A 17,321-nucleotide genomic window follows, 5' to 3' on the forward strand; every position below is an offset into this window, starting at 1 on the left:
AAGATCATAAAAACAATGAAAACTTAAATTTGCCAGGGAATGAACCGCAAAGTCTCCAGCAACAGAGATGACACATGCACTTAATGTGCTTTGGGGGATGGAAAGGATGGGAAGATGGCTAGAGTATTGTTTGAATTCACTTCTCACCCCGTGGCTCTACAATTTTAACAAAACTGGCCTTCATTTTTTTTCCTACATTCACATAAATATTATCTACACAAGAATGCAAACAACGGTTAAAAAGTGGAATCTGGAAGCAGGTCAGCTCTTGAGGAGTGCCTGCTTTCTGAAGACATGCACGTGCACACAGTCCTGCAGCTTAAAGCCTACAACTGTACCATCACATCAGACATGAAGAGTGTAACCTTCTATGTCAGAGCAAAGAGCAAGCTGGTTATGTCTTCTAATGCTAGAAATATAATACAATGCTTCCCATGCCTTAAACTGCAATTTCTATCTCCATCTATGTAATGCCTTCCATAAAATTAATTGTGTTTTTCCATTGTTGCTGGAAATTGTGTGTTGATAGTGTCCCATTCCTCTTGCCTTGTTGGCAATTCCCTATCTACAGCTTTTTCACTCATGCTTAGGCTTATATTAGGACACGTTCCCCAAAAAGAATTTGCTACTGAACCTGTACATGCCTAACAACATGCTGAGGTGTGAAATGTCCATCACAGGACAATGCTATGACAAGATAGGACAGAATATATTCTCCCAGGTCTCATGGACAACAGTAGGTAATGTACCTCCTAATATCTTCTGAAACCTGTAACTTTAAGTAAGGCAGTGATCACACAGGGAGGCAGAAGAATGAGGATTGCATCCGGTTTTCACAAGGCCCTATAACTGTTTTTTGTAAAGGGATTCTGCAGTGCTCTAGAGTTGTCATTTTGAAAAAATCAAGCCTATGAGGGAGGGCACTGTAGAAGGGAACTGGCTGGAAATCAGACCAGGATAAAATAGAAAAAAAAGGCGAGCAATGGGGTTAGTCTTCCTTCAGGACCCTTGACAACAAATGTGGGTTGGCGGCCACAAACCTGTGTCTAGCTCCTCATACTGTGTAGGTAGCTAACAACGCAACCTTTCTCTTCAGTTGCTTTAGCAATGGCTTTGTGTACATCTTTATTCCTTTATGAGGCACCCTGAACCCTCCTATTCCCTCCCAGGTGGAGGAAATAGAGACATCTGTGTGGTTCCATGCACAAACTACAGCACAGCATTGCTACTACTTTTGTCTTTCCCTGTGTCCCCTTGCAACGTGGACTCCACCTCCTTTAAGTGCAGGGAGAGTGATGGAGAGTGGAAGAAGCAACATGCAGTGCCGCTGCTCCTGGGGGTGGTGGTCTGTATCCAGAGGGACCTGAACTCAAAGGACTGCCACCAGCGAGGAGCTTCCTCAGCTGCAGAAAAGTCCTTTCCCCATCAGCAAACGTCACTGCACACTCGTGGAAAGAAGGAGCGAGAGAGATGTGGCTTGGCACTCAAAAACAAACCTAAAGGACAGGCACTGCCTCGCAATGGCTGAGAGCAGAATTGTGATTTCTCTGGACTAAGAGTGAAACTGCCATAAAAAGATGTTGTCTTGGCCTGACCATCTACTTATGAAAATGATTTAATGAAAACAATGCTGTTCCTTAGACGAGAGAAAATGCTCTTTCCTTCTGCTGCACCTGGAGCTCTGTTCCCTACGCAGTTGTGGTTTAACTCCAGCCAGCAGCTAGAACCACGCAGCCACTTGCACAGTTCTCCCCCTTCCTCCACAGAAGGGTGGGGAGAAGAGGGAGAAAAGGAGGGGAAACGAAAGGGGAAAAACCCAAGACTGGTGGGTTGAGATAAAGACAGTTTACTAGAACAATAACAGAAAAAGGAAAATAACAATAATAATAATAATGATAAAAGAATGTACAAGGTACAGTAATACAACACAAGTCACTCTCCCCATCTGGTGAATTGGTTGCCCAGCTCATCCTGAGCATTGACTGGGGATCCCTGCCCCCTGGCCAATCCCCATTTATATACTGAGTGTGACGTCTACGGTATGGAATATTCTATTGGCCATTCCATTGTTCTGTCTATGCTCCTTCTCAGCTTCTGTGGGAAGCTGAAAAAAGTCCTTGAATAGTATAAACATCACCTAGCAAAACCAAAACCAATATGCATTATTGACATCCCTTTCATACCAAATCTCAAACACAGCAACCACTAGAAGGAAAATTAACTCTATCTCACCTGAAACCAGGACAACAGTGAAGGAGAAAAAGTTGGCTGTTTTTCAGATTTATGATGACCTGACACTGGATGCATGTATTCAAAATGCACTGCTAAGAGGAATCAGCCTTGCTCTAGAGAGCTCATGAAGCTACAACTCTTTGCATCAGCTGAGGGTCCACCTCACACTGCCAAACACTTCTGTGTACAGTACAGAATAGTCACTTCTCACAAGAAAGACCATGAAAACTTGCAAAACCATTTTCATCAACAGGTGGAAAAAGCACTACTGACAGAATATGCCATACACCTTACAATGTTGGACAGAATTTTTGATACTGTTTTAACCTCTACTAAGCTACTACAAGAGTGTTGGATGTGTTATTTGATGCTGGCCTGTAGAAATCTGATGTTACTGTAAACAACAGAAAAGATCTGGGAGAGAAGAAAATGAAATATTTTAGTATTGACTGCTATTAAGACTCAGAAAATTGTTAACTCTTATATGTAGCCACCGTACTGGTCAAGCTTAGGATCTATTTTTCACTTTTTGAAGACAGTTGTTTTTATTAACACAGGTGTATAGAGTAACAAATAACTGCTTAAGTGTTTAATGTAAAAACAGCCCTCAAAGTAGCAGAAATATACTTTGAAGTTTGTAGAGTCTATAAATGGGTAGTAGCGCATTGCATTTTTTAAAGTGATTTTTTCCTCATTTAGGCAACAGTCCAGTACGCAAGAATACAATGCAGTGTATGGTTTTGATTATAAAGTAGTCATTTCACTCATTACCATATATAAACACTTAAATACACTACAGGTATTTAAATTTGTTTTATCCTGAATACGCTTTTCTTAATATTACATATCTCACCCACAGTTTAATTCTAGAAAGAAAATATTTAGTGTAAAAGATATTTGCTGACAGGTTTTTGTTTCGTAGCCTGCTTGGTAGCAGGTGAACAGCCATCAATATCAGCTGGAACAAAGGCAGAGGACCTGTAGCTCAGCATCCGCCACATCTGATGACAGCCTGGCTGAGAGAAAGGGCACGTCCTCGTGGCTCAGAGTTTCCACTCCATGTCAAGCTCCTCATAATAAAATCCTTAGAATCCACCTGCTAAAGCCTTTGGTCTAAGAAGCATGCTTATAAAAGCCTCTGACTTTGAGGTCTGCTTTCGAGGACTAAATCATATTATTTCATCCTCTGAAGGAAAGCTGACATTAGTGGAACTTGGTGGGCGCATTAAAGGACAGAGTTTGACCCACTGGCTTAAGGAAAAAATAAAAGAGATAGGACTCGAAGGTTCAAGTCCATATTACTGCTTGAGAAACTGAAAGGAAAGAAATCATTGCCCTACGAAGAAAAATAAAAATTTGAACGTTTCGTCTGCGAGACCTGTGAATCCACATCCACGAGTGCATGCCTTATATTGAGGACTTACTTTGTAATAGTCTGGTAGTCAATCAGTCCCTCAGTACCTGGTAGCTTGGACAGGTCAGCAGAGATACGCCCTCACTCCAACTTTTTGTTAGAGATGGCAGAACATCTTATTTGCAGCTGCTTAGAACTTTCAGTTTTTGACCATCTTTAAGCACTGAAGAAAATCGTGCTGGGTGTCTGGCTCTGGCTGATTTTCTAGGAGAAACTTTCAGCAAAAGTAATTCTCCTGGCTCCAAGAATGAGGTTGGGGGGGAGAAAAAGGAATATTGTTTTGTCCATGTGGGCCCAGGAGGGACTCGTTCAGATGGGTTCTGGGAGGCTCTGCAACACAAACTGCTCTGACTGCCAGCTCTGCAACTTTAAAGCCCCAGCGTGTGAGAGCATACTGGATAAAGAAGTCCCTTCCAGGACTCCAGCTGCATCGCTTCTTACTAATGAGAGGCAGAAGCAGAAGAGGAAGACGACAAGTGGCAGGAGACGGCAGCAAAGGTGCCATAGATAAATGGGGAGGAAGGATGAAAGGGGAGCACTAGTCTGTAAGACACTTTCCCCAGCACAGGACCCAAGAGCTGAGCCTCAACAGTCTGCTATCAGCAAATACCTGCAAAATCACTGATAAAAACAGCATGGCAGTCTTTTCAGGAGATGGCTCAAACAACATGCTGTTGTCATCGATTGCTTCAAGTCACCCACTAGCAGAAACCTGGAGTTTTCCTCCCTCCTGAGATGGTCAGGACAATGACTTGGACATTTGCAGCTTTGCATTTTTTAAAATGGAATAAATAAAATTAGACTGCGATTAAAAGAACACCAAGATTGCAAAGTCAAGCACTGAAAAGACAGGAAATGCCACTCAGGTTGTGTGATGCACCTGCCTTTGTTCTCCTGGTATCCATGCAAGAGGACAGGGCTCCAAAAGAAGTGACTACGTGCTGATTTTTTTGTGGGCACCCTGACTCATTCAAAGCAGAGGATGGGCCTTGCTCAGACCATGAAAGCTGATGAGTGGATGAGAGGTTGTGAAGGATTGCTTCATCCAGTCATGGAAAATGTGTCCTCGGTCACACAGGGTGCTGCAAGGTGGTTTCAGTCTATGGTTCTCATTTTCCATGTCAGGGTTGCCGTGAACCACAAATGCTTTTCATTGCAAATGACGTCACAAAGAGCTGGTTTTTGGTTTTTTTTTTTTCATATAGAATATGCAAAATCATAATGTTAATGATTGTATAAAATGGTCCCCAAGTTTTTGTAGGGAGAGGTGGTGTTTTCATGACATCAAAGGAGAGAGGTGGCAAACAAACCTCCCAAATTTTCAGGACTATGAATACACGGAGCCTGGAACAGGAGCAGCAGAAAGTAAGTACAGTTGTAGACCTAATGGGAAGAAAACAAACAGAACAATTATACTGTTAAAGACTGTCATAAAGAATATTTTCAAAGAGACCAGATTCAAGTCAAACCGAGCTAACTCTGGCATTGTTTTGCAGTGCTGAATGTTTGGCCTTACAGGCACATAATTTAGAGATTGGCACGGTAAAGTTCAGTACGTGGAAATACCAGGGTAGGATATAGAACCTTGTACCCTCTATTCAACCACTTTTTTGAATTCAGGTCAGGTTATAATGACTGAAAGTCAGTGAAACATTGATGACCTCCATCCAGTTTTTTGGTAGATATACAGAAATCAGGTTCAGCTGAAACTAAGTTTTCTACTGAAGAGGCAAAGAGCAGTTGGGAACTGCAAAGTGCTTTCACCTGCCGTTTGAAAGATGTCTCTTTCTGATGAAAATCAAAAAGCTTTGGTAAAGGAGGAAAAAAAAAAGCAGAGCTATTTGCTTTACTGTTTGGTAAAATAAGCCAATGTTTTCCAATGTTTTTCTTCCAGCATTGTTCTGAAGCTAATTTAATATTTTGTTATTGCAGAGGGAGTTCAAGAATCCGGATGAAATGCCAGTGAAGAGGCAAAATAGAGGAACAGAAATATCTTCCTTGTAAGTATCCCCAAAGTCTAGACCCACACAAAAGCTGAAATTTGCCAAGACGGTCAACCATATTGCTAAATTTGGAGAGAGCAGACATTATGCAGCTTCTTTATTGCATAGTTTACAAAGGAGAGTGCTTAAACTGTTTCCCAAAGGCATGACTGTTATACCCAATGTGGTGAGGATTCTTGTTCTAGAACCTGTTCCCAGCTTTCATACCTGGATGTAGAAAAACAGTGCACAGGAAAGAAAGCATACACAGACAAACCAAATTTTAAAAAAAACACAACCCAACTTACAAAGCACATCCTATATTTTCTTACTCTCCAGACCTTGCTTCTCTGATTCAAATACTGTCAATATCCAGTAAGTACGTGTGGGGTCCCATTCAATTAAAAGAACATTTCAAGTAAAGAAGACCTGGGTATTGCAGGTACTCTCCTGGCTAGTGTTATTTCTACAGTTGTGGTAGCTATCATTTTAGCATTAAAGATTTTTAGGCTTAGAGTAGTTTCTCTCTAGAGGTGACATAAAATCAGAAAGCTACCAATCACTTTTTTCTAACACTTTCACTAGAAAACACTAGTAAGATATGTTATTCCATTTTTAATTGGGATTTTTTCTGGAAAAAAAAACAAAACAAAACCAAAAACAACAAAACCCCACCCCACTAAACCACTTAATATGCTTTTCCAGAAAACATATTAATTTGTATGGCTTGGATTCTATCTGCAGCTGATATTCTCTTTAATCAAAAATACCGAACAGAATCAAAGAAAAAATGCTGATTTATATTTTATTGCTCATGTTTTATCTTTCTCACTTGCATAAAAGACCTATTTTCTGCACTTTTAACAGATCTTAATTTAAATATGTTAACACAAACATTTGTATGCCTATTCTACATACAAATATTTTGTATAACTACATAATAATGCATGCACATGTATGCATATATATAAATATGCAGATATACAAATTTCAATTATTTTTAAAAATACATCAAAGAAAATCACTATTGTTATCCACCAGCTGTGACCAGAACTGTCTCTTTAACATGCTGCATTTAATGAGGCATTATGTTAGCGTTCCTTGCTCTCTGTGTTTCTCTGGAAAAAAAAAAAAAAATCTATGTTAAAATCAGTAAGGGAATTATGTAAATAAAGTACCAACCCTGATGAAACAGCAATTATATATCTCAGCAGCTGCGTACGTCCGTTTATGATAGATGATTAACTAGCAAATTGTTTGCATATTTGTTTTATGGAGCATTTGGCAATTTCACTATTAGCTGTGAAGGTTTAGCCAAAAGTCATTAAAATGCTTAGACTAGTATAGATCACAGCTGGTGCTGTTTTAGCAAACTTATAAAACACCAATATGTAAGAACTACCTTAAAGGACTACATCCACAGCAGGGGCCGTATGCGATGTGACTGGTTACCATGCTGGGCACCTAAACCACCCCTTCAGTGGTTAGCGGGAGCTCAGGAGACCTGAGTTCTGAGTTCTTCTTCTGTTTGAGGGTGATTTGAGTGCTAACACCTTTGCCACCAAAGCCGCCTTATCCTTTTGTCCTTCTGATAATCTACGAGGAGGGATACATTTGCATCAGGCCAGAACATGGGCACAAATTTGAGAAAGCCTCTAAAGCTTCACAGGTTGGCTGTTGGAGACTCGGATTCCAGCCCCACTTAGATATCTAATATAAATAGCACAGTTACAAGTGGCACACTGGGACTAGGATCATTAGGACGCAGAGTTCTTCTCTCTCTTTCACCTTGTGAATGTGCAATTTTAGAAGAAAGGAAGGCCCTCACCAAGAGGGTGGGGAATCTCTGACAATGTGGGTTTAAATCTGCTCAGAAAGGAACCTGCCTCTTGGTTTTCTGCAATCTCCGTAAGCGCACTGACATCTGAGCTGTGGTAAAGAAGAGCAGACAGACAACCTCTTCCAGGGGTGGCTGGGGTGGTTGAAGACATTGTCACCTTACCACTGTCATCCCCCAGAGATTAATTCTACTATCATTGAGCCAGTCGAATATAATCGTGACTTGTCCCTTTTTGTGTTCATTGCCAAATGAAGAGATTCAAGCTGTAAAAGCAGACTTAGCACCAGAATAGACTAGGGCTTTGGTGTATTTCAGCACAGACCATAGCAGGCAGCATCCAACAGCTCCAGATACCTGAAAACCATGTGGGTTGCTCTGGCTGCCCTGTACTGGGCACAGTCAAACCCAGAGCAAACATTGATCTGCCGGTGCTGGTACCCAGAGATCATACAGCTCTGGGTGTTAATTACAGACACAAGGCTTACGTGCTGTTTAGTGGAGAAAGAAAAGCATCAGCGTAAGCTCCCATGGAGCTGCCACTGCACTGCTGTGCCTATGTATGTATACGTTATGGCTGCACCCTGCCTGCTTCTCCCTGCCGTCCGTGTGTGTCTCCCCTCCGCTCTGCCATTGTAGATCCTCCCTCGCCTCTTCCCGCCCGAAAGGAGCCATCTGAGCTCAGGCTCTGCAAGTATTAAACTTATAAACGTTATTTTTGAGGTTTGAGGCAGAAAAGAAATGAACTCATGCTCCCCAAATTGGACTGACTCCCCAGAATAACAGTAGTATGAGCCCGTACCGGCTTAATTTTGCTGCGAAAGTAAGCAGAGGAGTTTAAACAGCGAATTGCACATGTCCAAAACTCTACTGGTTTTGTTTCCCTGAAATTCCAAACCCACTTTTTTCTTGTGTTCTTGTTAATTTGCTTCAGCAGCAGCCTCGCTAGCATCAGAGTTAACCTGGAAGATTCATGATGAATTAGAGAAACATGTTGTTTGCTCTGTTTGTGACACATACTTTCCAGGAACAGTGTTTCCTTCTGTTCCCTCCTCTCAGATTTCCTCCCAGCCTGTTGCTATGCTGGCGTTGTGTGTGTTCACTTAGTTTACACCATCAGCTGTCTATGGCAAGGAGGTATTATTTGTACTTCTCTATAACGTAGTTTTGTCACTATGGACATAGCAACCCACGCAAACGATCTTCATTGTAGAAGGCTAACAGGGACGATGAGCAATTCATCAAGGCAATCATTGACTCCCCAGTGAGGTGGGGGCTATGCTTTGGAGACTGGCTATAATTCATCCCAGCGAACCTGATGATACACGACTATTGTTGAGGAAAAATATAGAAAACTTGAGCACAACACGCAGCCTGTGATGGGATTTCAAATTTTCTTCTATAGGTGAAAAGAATAATTTTGCCCTTTAACCTTCTCTGTAGCTTACTGTGAGGGTCATCAGGCATGATGTCTGTCTTGCAATGGCGCTGGGGGACTGCAAAACACTGTGGGATACCCTGCCATGACAGATTCATCTAAAATGTCAGATGAACCAAGTTCAGGCTTTCCCACTTTCTCATTTTTCCTGACGCAGCACACAAGATGACGATTCCAGCAGGAAAAATACAGGAGGAAAATCTTCTTGAAGAGTTGCCTCCCTAAATTAAGCGGGATAAAGAGGTGACCTGAATTTGTTTGCTTGACTTTAAATAAAGAACTCATGAAATCTTAAAAAGCAGTTTTTGACAGTAAACAGTGATTTTGCCTATTTAATGCATCTTAAAAGACTTACCCTGGCTCCCTCCACCTCTGGATGATGGGGAGTCTTCCCAGGGAATATGTGCAGGGACGTTGTCTTCCTCAGGCTCTGAGCTTGCAGTGGCTTAAATAATAGTTTCTAGCCTGTCAGGCTAGAAAGAAAACCCAAAATATGAAAGCATTTGTTGCTGGTGCACAGAGGTGGTGAGAGGAGCTGCTGGTGTTAGGGGTCTTGGGGGTCCTTTGCCAGCTCCCTGGAATGTGCTGCTGCCCCTCTCCCTGCTCTTCGTTCCATCTCCAATCCATACAAATGCTACTGTCACTAGCACAAGAGATATCCTGAATGGATTGTTTAAATTCAGGAGAGAGCCTTAAAACCTTGTTGTTTCAAAATGGCATATTTTGATGCCTTTTACTTGCCTCCTGGGTTTGAGTTTCCAGAGTCATGCCAGTGATTGCAATCATAGAGCCCAGAAGTTTTTTCCTAAAATGGGACCTCGGGCTGCCATTAATAGCTTCTTTCCACAAATGAGGCCTTAAGAAATATATCAAACATCTTAAGACTCATAATGAAATCTTGCCAACATTTTATGTCATTGGCTCCCTTGCTGTCCTTGTCTCCTCCTACCTCAAAAAAAACAATCCATCCATGTCAGATAAGACAGCCAGAACACATGATATCCATCCAAAATTGGAGCACAGAAACACGCTTTGCAGCTCAGGCCAATCTCATCTCACCATCTTTAATAACAGCTCCATTTTAGAACATTTGGAGAATAGAAAATTAAGAGTAAACAGTAATATTTTCTTCTGATTAAAAAAAGCAGCCAAGGTTCCAAGAGTACTTTTATTTTGAAAGATCCTCCTGTAATGCACTCTAAAGCTTTAGAAATTACTCCATGGTAGAGTGAACTGTAGTCCTACTGAGTGAGGTATAAGATACTGAATAAATTATTTTGATTTGACTTGGAAATACAGTTGAGATCTTTGGTTACTACCATAGTAGAAATAACAAATAATTTTGGGTTTGACAAGTTTCTTTTGTTTTGTCTTAATGAAAGGCTGTTTTTTTCAATAAGAGATTAGTTTTAACCTGAAATTACAAAAAAAATATATTTGAAAGCAAGTATCCAAATTTTCTTTGAAAGATTGAAATTCTAAAAACCAAAAGTAATTATTTAATTGAAGACTTTCTTTTGTGAATAAATCTTTTGTTGGTGGGGGTGTGTGTGTATGCATGAATTGATCCTGTTTGCAAGTTTATTCTGAAAATAAATAAAAAAAAGTATCCCTTTATTTATTGCTGTGATGGGAATGCTGCAGAGCTGCAACTGAAAGTGAGAGTCCCACTGTAGTAGTCACTGTAAGAGAAAAGTCTGTTCCCACTCCAGGACACAAACAAACCTAGAGGTCAGTTACAGGAGAGAGAAATGACTCAGGGTGATGAGATCACATTAAAAAAACCCAGAGTTTAGCAGAAAAACAGGACTCTCAGCCTGCCACAAGAGCTTTTTTCAGGATGATGTAATTTCTTTTAAATGGCCTGAAATTATGTTATTATCCAGCATTGCACGTACCCCAAAATATTGACATGTATGATGCTACATAATTTTCCCAATGAGAAGACATATTCAAAAATAATTATGATACCTCAAAATACTGTGACTTGTAATAGTGGATACAAGTGCTACGGTTTTCAAGATTTCAAACATATGAAGGAACATTTGCAGACCTTTTTTGAAATGGCTGTCCTTGAGTATAGAAGACAGTCCCCTCTTTTTCACAATTAACTGAATATCGTACGTACATCACCATAAAACTTTGAAAGGATTGGGATCAACTTATTGTTTGACAAAGCTAAAGCAAGAATGGTAATCAATCCCTTGGCAATGCAAATTTTAAATTTAAAATAAGCTTTAACAAAGCCTTTGAACCTTCAAACACTTTATCCTTAAGAAATTAATGGGTCCCTGAAGAAGTCTTATTTCCTTTTCTGTTTGAGTTATATATACTTCAATTACATTAATCAACAATGCAACAAAATAACTGATAGAGACCAACCTCCTCGAAAAAAATTCCTCCTGACGCCTCTTTGCAACTTACCCTTTTTTCCCCCCATTTTTGTGTTTAAAACTAGCCAGGGTTCTAGAGAAAAATTGTACTTTTTGGTTTTTAAGCTCTGTTTATTCCAGTTTCGGTTTGCTGTTGTAGTAACACCTCTGTCCACCCCTGACCTATTCCCCTCTCCAGCAATTTGTGTTGACTGCGGCAACACCTACGGATGAAAGCAGCCCTACGCCGCTGAACCTGGAACAGCACCGAAGAGTCCTTCAAATGTTTCTCTCTTTTAAAGGCAACTGGAACTTTATGGAACATTTTCTTTTTCCTCCTAGGAACAATTACCGTTGTGGTCCCCAAGCTGCCATGCCAGCCTCTGCCTTTGGGCAAAAATGAATATATTTTTCAAGTTTCACTACATCAAAACCTCCTAGAAGTGACCTTCCTTGTTACAGGTATAGATTGTGGCTGCCTTTATTGTGCCTACTCTTAAATCCCATCATAGTTATAGTTTCAGTCTAGCTTGGCTTCTTCCAAACATGAAAAGCGAGTCTGTGTGAACTGTTGACACTGTTTTCCCCTCTCGGTTCCTTTGCTCTCCTTAAAAACCAAGAGCCTAAAAATAAATGTCTCCTAGCTCCAGCTGGTATCTCCTCGCAGGGCTTTGTAAGGGGCTCATATCCACCATCGAGCATTATTTTGTCATTCCTGTGATATTTAGTCAATCTGTCTGCTAGCATTACCTGGAAGCATCACTGCATAGAAACGGCATGTCTGTTAGTATTTGTATGATAAATGGCCCACGTAGGGGGTTTATATAACTCAGAGGTAAGAATTTGCTTTTGGCTGAAAGTCATTAACTCTCAGCCAAAAAGCAGAGTTTTGTTTAATTTGATGTAAATAAAACTGATCTGCTGTGGCAGTTCTATTTATACTGTGGGACGGGCTCTTGTGTTTAGATCAGTTTAACCTGATACCACGTGAGGATTGTGGCGCTGCCAGAAAGTCCCTGGCTTTGGGTCGAAATTCTTGCAGCCTCTATCGCAGTAGGGTGAGGAGGTAAACCTAATGCACTGTGAGACAGACACCATATACCTCCCGCGTGGTCCTCCATAGGATGCAAGAGGACCCAACAGTGATGTGATGTGCCCGAGGCAGTAAAGGGAAATTTGGCCTTTTCCTTGCTCACCATATCGAAATACTTCTTATTTATTTGTAATTGCAGATAAGTAGCTGTTGAGGAGAACTTATTGCTTGACAGTAGACACTGAACTTTAAATAACAGTTTCAGTCCCGATTTTCCTGGGTACCATTGCCTTGAAGTCAGGGGACGGTAGAGGGGAGAGAAAAAAAAATATTTGTCCTGTACAGTTGTGTACAGTACTGTTTTGAAATGGCCCAATTTATCTGAATTTGCTGCTTTCGTATTCAGATTTATGTTGCTACTTTTCTGCTTTCCTCTGCAATAATCTTGCATAACTTGCTTTATAAGTACATTCAAATGTTGATGTCTTTACTGAATTTGCTTTATATAATGCACCATGCACATACATTTATTTTTTAAACCATGATGAAGAGAACTGTTAATAAAGACCATTAAGTTAGTTTATTAAAATAATCAAAAAGTAACATTAACAGACTGTTTGTGAAATGAAATATCTGGGTTTTTTTTCTAAGGAAATTGCAGAAACCATTTTGTGGTTGAAAATAATTATGGATATGGGTGTGTTTTATATAACGTGGATATTTAATTGCTGCATTAAAGGCACTGACTCTTTTTTTAAGTGCTGTTATTCATAATAAACTTCTACATGTCCAAAACTGGCTGCAGCCATCTTAAAAACTGTAGTCAAGAGGTGTAAGGCAAAGCCCTGAAATTCACACCACTTCCGAAGTGTAGCCATCCTGAGATGACTGCTGATGACAATTCTCCCAAGTTCTTTAAAACTTCTGTTCTTTAAAATTTCTGTAGCATTGTAAAAATTAAAGTAAAAATCTTGGCCTCGTTTTTCTGCCCTAGTATAACACTTCTGAGGTTTTAGTGAGGAGCCCTGTTTGATTTCTAAGTGGAAATCAGTGATTATCTGCTAAGGGTAACCCATTTCTGGTTTTGGTACCCATTTCTGGCAGTAGAAAATAAGCTATGAAGTAAACATATAACGGAGAACTGCACAGGCAACATGAACTCTAATGGCTAGCAGGTCAAGTGCTGGGAAGACCTAGATTTGCTTGGTGACACTATGTTTCTGCCTGAAGTTTTCCAGAAATTTATAGAAAGGGGTAGACAAAGCAGAAAAAAGCATTTGGTGAGCAGGACCCGCAGCATTTGTGGCAAAGAAACATTCTGAAACATCAGCATCATCACAGATGGTACAAACTTCCAGACGCAAGACCAGTTTATCTCTGTGGACATAATAGCGAGCAGAAACCTGAAAGAGATGGCGTTGAGGCTAGAAAGGTGTCCACCAGCAACGAATTTTCCCAGCGTACAACATATAGAGATGCACAGCACCTGCTTGAGACAAAGTTTTTAATCCATCGCAGTCAGAATGCACGGGGAGAGCTTTGGAGTAACAGATCTGCCAAAACAATCGATAGAAATTAGATGTCTTTGGTAGCAAAATCGTGAGTGAGCAAATGGGGCGCAAAAACCCTTTGGGAAGAGCCACCAGAATGGAGAGCAGTGTAGGCTGTTCCTGTGCATTGCGGCACTGAGAAGATCACACAGGGCAGAAGACAGATCTTTGTGCCTGTGGCCCTGTCTGGGTTTAAAAAAGAAGTGGTATTAACCTATCCAGGAGGTGAATTATAGGCAATTCAAAAGCCTGTAGAGCATTCACTCGTCCTGGGCATTACAGGATGATTTGCTAGACCTCGTCACAGACTCGAGACTAGATCCTGACCACTGCAGTTTCCTGGGACTTTGATGCAATAATTTACAGGACAGATTTACAGGGCAGCCAAAAAAGCACTTTAACATCTTTTCTTTTCCCTCTGCCGCCTGACTGGCATTGCACATAGCTCCCCCACTTCTCCAGTTCAACTGAAGCTCAATCCAGCACTGATTTATGTCTATATAAATCAAGAATGAGATCAGAGGCAGACCCTTTGTATAAAGGAAAAATCTGTTTTTATAGCTTGAGTAATAACAGTAATTATTAATAGGTTTAACCCAAAACCTGATGCACAGAGTAAAATAATATTGTGAAATACAGATTTTGGATCTAAACTTTGTGGGCTACATTATCAAAACTAGCAGAGAAATAATAGACTTAAAAGAAAGGACAATGGCGGTTTAAGCTACTTTGACAATTCCTCTATCCCAGCACAAAGCACTGGAATTGGTCAAAGAATGTGATTTGACCTTCTGCTTTCTTCTCTATAAAATGTTTTCTTTTAAAAAGGAATAAACTCTTTTCTCTCCCCGTTCCCAAATCATCTGATTTTTCTGATACTGACAGTTATCCTATTGTGCGTTTCTACTTTCTCCCTTTTTTTTCCCTAGACTACCTACCACTCAGCAATGGTATGTGGCAGGGAGAGGAAATAAGAACCGTAACTGCTTTGGAAAAGTTGAAGGTTTTTTTTTTAAATATTAAACCTGTGCACCAAGCAACTCTGAATGACATGGCATTAGAAATAAGAAAACATGGAGACAAGAAGTGTGGGGGGAAAAATCAGAATTGCCCAGAGAAGCCAGGCCGTATGACCGTAGGCTACACAACCTACAGTCCAGCGTTTGCTACCCCCGCATAGCTTACCCTACCCTTCCCTTGGCATTTCTCACTTCACCTGCTGGCCTTCACCCTGCCTGTGCCCTGCCAAGGGGATGAGGCATTCAGTTTGCAACGAGGGGGTTAGATGTTACCTGCTGTGGAGAGGAATGCTGCAGCAATACATTTCCTTCTGGGGTTTCGCCCGAGAAGTGTGTTTAACCTGTCTGCTGGGGAAATCTCGGTTGGTTCCTCTGCCTTTGGGGTACCATTAGATCATCCTGATAGGTACTGTTTGCCTGTAGGAGTTATTCAGGTCCTGAAAGTGAACCTGCTTTCCTGGGAATTAGGGCAGTGGAAGCTTAGTCAGAAGTTCATAGCTGCCTTGGAACGTTGTCCCACAGCAGAAGAGAGACTGCAAATGTTAAGGGCTGCATGGATGCTGGTTAACCAGGGATGACAAGGGACACACTACACCCCTGTCACGCCATCCTCTGTCCTGTGTAATTATTGGCACCTTTCTTGCCAAACATTCCTTACCAGACAATGCGTGGCCACAGTTTAGGGCTGTAAAAGGGGCCAAGGACTATTCGCAGCAGATGTGATGAAAGAGACCCCCCTGTTTCAGGGAAAAGAGAATTCAGGCATGTGTACACAAGTAACACTAAGTCACCGGGTCTCCGACCCAGCTGCTTGGCCCTCTTCCACTTCATTCACTAGCAGAAAGTCAAAATATTAGTAATGGAAGACTAGTCTATGGAGGAAAAATACCAAATTTTCATCAGTGGGATTACTATAGGAGAGTTCTAAGTCATACACGATAATGCTGTCACTGATAGTGCGTCATTTCTCTCTTCTTTGCATTTTCTGCTCTTTTATTTAAACATAGACGCCAGCTCAAAATTAAGTAATGAGATACTGCTCGTCAGATAATACTCTGCAACTAGCCATGTCCGTGGTTGTGCTTCAGCTGAAACCACCGAGGCAGCAAGGGCATGCACGTGGTCATCTGTCACCCCTCAGGTCACCAGTGCTCACTCATGAGATCTCAGCAACTCAACAGCTTTCAACTGGGTGTCTTTCCTCTGTTCTGAATTTGACCCTAGAAAGAATATGTAGGTTGGCAGTCTGCAGTACATCTGGTACAGCAAAACAACTGAAAAAGAAAATGGGGCTTGTGGCTCTCAGTGGCTCTGGGCTGGTACTGGGACAGCTACGAAGAGTGACGCAGGGAACATGGTACTTGCTCCGAACTGGAGTAACTTTACTGCAGGTTAGAACTATGATACTGCTGAATCCCACCAACAGTAATCCAAACAAAATACAGCTTTTATTTGAATACTAAATAAACTTGAAGGTGACTAAAGGAAGAAACTCCATGACTTTGCTTGATGATCAGCACACAGATTTTGGGGGGAGAAAAGCACGGCTCACATACACTGCTTTCTGAGCAGAAAATCCACAGTACTGCAAAAAATTTCTACCACTAGTTTAAAAAAGTTACAGCATTGTTCTGGAAGGGCATACATTATGTAATGTTGTACAGGAGAAGCGCAGCTAAGTCAGCTTTAAATAGTAACCATTTGAAATAGTGTCTTCACAGACTGTTTTCAGAGCGTTATTTTCACAGTAATGATGTCTGCATTCATAATTACAATAGCAAATTCAAGGCTTCTGGAAAATGAGGGTGAAAAGATAGAATAAAAGATTGCATGCAGGGAAATGAGATTGAGAGTTACTCGAGCACTGAAGTCATAATATATTCTTATATTAATCTGAATAATTTCCTAGTTCCTATCTTAATATGTAGAATAGGGAATTCTGTGTCCCTAATGTACTGATTTGGTCAGAAAAATCACCCACGCTGTTTTATACAAAACACTGGAACAGACAGAACCAATTTCCATTAGTGTTCACATTTTCCCCCCAAAGCATCTACTTACCATTAATGTAACTGCTCTACATTGTCCTCTTATTGTCCTGGATATGAATAAATCATTAGCCTTATTTTATTAATGAGGCCTAGCTAACAATATTCCCAAACTCGCAGTGCTCTCATATCTTGCAGTATTACAGATAGGTGCACGCTGTACTTTTATTCCTGTACCAGGAAAGTCTGGAAGCTGCAGTGAGGTGATTATGTAGCGTTCATTGACAAACGAGGCCTGTTCCAGGCAAAGCTGGAAGGAAAAAGTCAAGTTTAGTTTCTGATTTATTTTTTCTTAAGCATTGGAAACTTTTTGCTGATTTCACAGGTTAGACAGTAGGTAGCACCTTTTATCTTAAGTATTATAATGAAAAGCCTTAATCATCCTTGAGCTGTAAT

The sequence above is a fragment of the Charadrius vociferus genome, unplaced genomic scaffold (genome assembly GCF_000708025.1).
Source record: "Charadrius vociferus isolate BGI_N301 unplaced genomic scaffold, ASM70802v2 scaffold855, whole genome shotgun sequence".
Taxonomy (NCBI): domain Eukaryota; kingdom Metazoa; phylum Chordata; class Aves; order Charadriiformes; family Charadriidae; genus Charadrius; species Charadrius vociferus.